This window comes from Asparagus officinalis, unplaced genomic scaffold, assembly GCF_001876935.1.
Source record: "Asparagus officinalis unplaced genomic scaffold, Aspof.V1 AsparagusV1_Un16, whole genome shotgun sequence".
Classification (NCBI taxonomy): domain Eukaryota; kingdom Viridiplantae; phylum Streptophyta; class Magnoliopsida; order Asparagales; family Asparagaceae; genus Asparagus; species Asparagus officinalis.
Genome location: NW_017972282.1, coordinates 180203 through 185298, shown reverse-complemented (window position 1 = coordinate 185298; position 5096 = coordinate 180203).

Sequence of the window (5096 nt, the reverse complement as noted above, 5' to 3'; positions counted from 1 at the left end):
GAGAAGACGAGCATCAACAACATCTGTGATTTGTTCAGGGAACGCCATCTCTGTCAGCAGCCTCAGCCACCCACATGCTAAATTATCCCGCCACCAACTTTGAAAATGGAAAATAAAACAAAATGGTGGGGCTCACTGCTACAGTAAAATATTAATATTTTAGTGTGTATAGTGTTTTTCAAAATCCTATAAATAGGCTCCAAATCCTTAAGGAAATCTTATCCTAGAAACTTCTTATACAGAAGAGTGAGAGAGAAAAAATAGAGAGAGTTTCTCCTTGTAAAGAGAGAGAGTTTGTAACTCCAAAGTTTTTCTTCTCATAGTGGATTCTTCTATCATTGCCAGTGGACGTAGGCAATTAAGTGTCGAACCACGTAAATCTGTGTGTCCAATTTTTATCTCTATTTTTGCTCTACTGTTGCTGCGACCCTGCTCTATTGGGCCCTGAGTTTGTCCCAACAAGTGGTATTAGAGCCAACTTAGGGTACTTGTATATATCTACTTATCGTATGCTCTGTGGCTGCCACCAAAGGTGGATCCTCCACATCAGAAAATAAGTTAGGTTATCATTTACCCTTTGAAGGTGATAGGTACTATTCATGAGTATGGTACTGTTCAAAAATACGGTACTATTCACAAGTATGGTACTATTCACGAATACGGTTACTGTTCATAAATACAGTACTATTTACGTAAAATAGTAAGAAGTTACTGTTCGTGGTAGAAGCAATAGCGACGAAGTTCAAGATCGAGAAATTCGACGGGAGTAATTTCTCACTATGGAAGTTGAAGATAAAGGCTATCTTGAGAAAAGATAATTGTCTGGCGGCCATCGGTGCAAGGTCGGACGACATCACAGATGATAAGAAGTGGAACGAGATGGATGAAAATACTATTGTAAATCTCTATCTGGCATTAGCAGACGGGGTGCTGTCAAGTATAGAGGAGAAGAAGACAGCAAAGGAGATCTGGGATACTCTAACAAAGCTATATGAGGCGAAATCTATGCACAACAAAATCTTCTTAAAAAGGAGACTTTACACTCTGAGAATGGTGGAATCTACATTGATGACCGACCACATCAACACCCTAAACACACTGTTCTCTCAACTCACAACATTGGGGTATACAGTTGGTGCGAATGAACATGCGGAACTTCTACTTCAGAGTTTACCTTACTCATATGATCAACTCATCATCAACTTGACAAACAACGTCCTCACGGACTATCTAGTTTTCGACGAAGTTGTAGCCGCTGTTCTGGAGGAAGAAAATCGGCGCAAGAACAAGAAAGACAGGCAGTCAAGTTCGCAGCAAGCGGAGGCCTTGTCGGTGACGAGAGGAAGATCAACAGAACGTGGCTCCAGTGGGAGTCATGCCCATGGTAGATCGAAATCACGAAGTAAGAAGAATATCAAATGCTACAATTGTGGCAAAAGAAGGCACGTCAAATCGGAGTGTTGGCACAATAAGAAGAGTGGAGATAAAAAGACTTCAGAGCCATCAACATCTCAAGGATGCGTTGTCAGCACATCAGACGATGGTGAAATTCTATTCAGTGGAGCAACCACTGTTGATGAAGGTAGGAAAATGTTTGCTTATGTCTGACTTCTAGATTCAGCAACCTCTTGGCACATGACCTCTCGGAGAAAATTGTTTCACAAATATGAACATATCTCAGGAGGATCTGTATTCATGGGGAATGATCAGGCCTTAGAGATTTGTGGTATTGGTACTATCAAAATCAAAATGTTTGATGGTATAATACGCACTATTCAAGACGTGCAATATGTGAAGGGCCTGAAGAAGAATCTATTGTCTTTAGGACAATTAGATGAGCTCGGATGCAAGACCCATATAGCAAACGGGATCATAAAGATTGTTAGAGGGGCGCTTGTGGTAATAAAAGGAGAGAAGATAGCTGCAAATCTATACATGCTCACGGGAGAAACCCTGCAGGAAGCTGATTCATGTGTGGCATCAACCAGTCGTGGAGAAGAACAAACCATGATGTGACATCGCAAACTAGGCCACATGTCAGAACGAGGCTTGAAGATTCTCTCTGATCAGAAGCTGCTTCCTGGACTTAATTTTGTAGCTCTTCCATTCTGCGAGCATTGTGTTACTAGTAAGCAGCATCGGCTAAAGTTCAACACATCGAGTTCTTGAAGTAAGGCTATTCTAGAACTGGTTCATTCTGATGTATGGTAAGCACCAGTTACATCCTTAGGATGAGCAAAGTACTTTGTGTCCTTTATTGATGATTACTCCAGGAGATGTTGGGTGTATCCTATCAAGAAGAAGGCGGATGTGTTCTCAGTCTTTAAAGCCTACAAAGCACGGGTCAAGCTTGAATCTGAGAAAAAGATCAAGTGCTTGAGGTCAGATAATGGAGGAGAATACACAGACGTTGAATTCCTAGCATTCTGCAAGCAAGAAGGTATCAAAAGATAATTCAGTACGGCTTATACTCCTCAACAAAATGGAGTGACGGAGTGGATGAACAGAACTCTGTTGGAAAGAACAAGAGCTATGTTGGCTACTGCAAATCTGGAAAAAGTCTTTTGGGCGGAAGCAGTAAAAACCGCCTGTTATGTGATAAATCGATCTCTATCAACTCAATACAATTGAAGACGCCGATGGAGATGTGGACTGGCAAACCAGCTAACTATTCCAACCTCCATATATTTGGAAGTCCAGTGTACGTAATGTACAATGCCCAAGAAATTATAAAGTTGGATTCAAAATCCAGAAAATATATATTCTTAGAGTATGCTGATGGAGTAAAGGGGTATCGCCTGTGGAATCCTACTGCCCACAAGGTTATCATCAGCAGAGATGTTATCTTTGTAGAAAATCAACTACAAAGTGAAAAGAAAGAAAACAGTTCAAGGAAGGACTCAGAGACTGTAGCTGTTCAGGTAGAAGATGATCTGAATTCTCCTGAAGTAATACCGGAGCATGATGTATAAAAACCAGTCGAGTCTGAGGCACCAGAAGTTCAAGATCAACTCGTGAGAGAAGACCACCGACTTGGCACTCGGAGTATATTACGGAAAGTAATGTTGCATACTATCTTCTAACAGAAGATGGAGAGACATCAACTTTTCATGAAGCTATAAATAACACAGATGCATCTTTATGGATGACAGCAATGCAGGAAGAAATTGAAGCTCTCCATAAGAACAAGACTTGGGAACTTGTGTCACTACCACAAGGAAGAAAGACCATTGGAAATAAATGGGTCTACAAGATCAAGCGAAACGACGATGATCAAGTGGAGCGATATCGTGCTAGATTGGTGGTAAAAGGACATGCTCAGAAAAAGCTATTGATTTTAATGAAATATTTTCTCCTGTAGCTCGAGTTACAACAGTCCGCATAGTTCTGGCTATGAGCGCTATATTTGACCTACATCTAGAGCAGCTAGATGTAAAAATAGCATTTCTTCATGGAGATCTTGAAGAAGAAATTTACATGCTCCAACCAGAAGGTTTTGAAGAAAAAGAAAAAGATAACTTGGTTTGCAGATTAAACAAATCTCTGTACGGTCTAAAGCAGGTGCCGAGGTGTTGGTACAAGAGATTTGATTCATTTATCATGAGCCTTGGATACAACAGACTTAATTCAGACCCTTGTGCATATTTTAAGAGGTTTGGTGAAAATAACTTTGTTATCTTATTGTTGTATGTTGACGACATGTTGGTTGCAGGCCCCAACAAAGATCGTATCTAAGAATTAAAGGCTCAGTTGGCTAGGGAATTTGAAATGAAAGATTTAGGATCTGCAAATAAGATTCTAGGATGCAAATTTACCGAGACAGAGTAAATAGGAAGATTTGGTTTTCTCATAAGAACTATTTGAAGAAAATCTTGCGGCGCTTTAACATGCAAGATTGTAAGTCAATTTCTACCACACTTCCTATTAATTTCAAGTTATCCTCCAGTATGAGTCCTAGCAGTGAAGAAGAGAGGATGGAGATGTCTTGAGTATCGTATGCATCAGCAGTGGGAAGCTTAATGTTTTCTATGATTTGTACAAGACCAGACATTGCACAAGCAGTGGGAGTGGTTACTCGATACATGGCGAATCCTGGTAAAGAGCATTGGAATGTTGTAAAGAGGATTCTAAGATACATTCAAGGAACCTCAAATGTTGCATTATGTTATGGGGGATCTGATTTTATTGTCAGTGGATATGTTGATTCTGATTATGTAGGTGATCGTGATAATAGCAAATCCACCACAGGCTATGTGTTTGCACTTGCTGGCGGAGCTGTAAGCTGGGTTTCAAAACTACAGTCAGTTGTGGCTACTTCAACAACAGACGCAGAATATGTAGCAGCTACACAAGCTAGTAAAGAAGCGATGTGGTTGAAGATGGTGCTGGAGGAACTCGGCCATGAACAAAAGAAGATTGCTCTATTTTGTGACAGTCAGAGTGCTTTGCATTTGGCAAGAAATCCAGCATTTCATTCAAAGACCAAGCACATTCGAGTTCAGTACCACTTCGTTCGTGAGAAAGTGGAAGAAGGAACAGTGGATATGCAGAAAATTCACACCAAGGACTACCTAGCAGATTTTTTAACAAAAGCAGTCAATACTGACAAATTCATTTGGTGTAGATCCTCTTGTGGTCTGATGGAGACGTAAGCAACATGAAGAAGGCAAGATAGAAAGAATGGTGTGAAGATATGATTGATACTTAATCAAACCTTCAAGTGGGAGATTGTCAGCAGCCTCAGCCACCCACATGCTAAATTATCCAGCCACCAACTTTGAAAATGGAAAATAAAACAAAATGGTGGGGCCCACTGCTATAGTAAAATATTAATATTTTATTATGTATAGTGTTTTTCAAAATCCTATAAATAGGCTCCAAATCCTTAAGGGAATCTCATCCCAGAAACAACTTCTTATATAGAAGAGTGAGAGAGAAAAAATAGAGAGAGTTTCTCCTTGTAAAGAGAGAGAGTTTGTAACTCCAGAGTTTTTCTCCTTATAGTGGATTCTTCTATCCTTGTCCGTGGACGTAGGCAATCAAGTGCCGAACCACGTAAATCTGTGTGTCCAATTTTTATCTTTATTTTTGCTCTA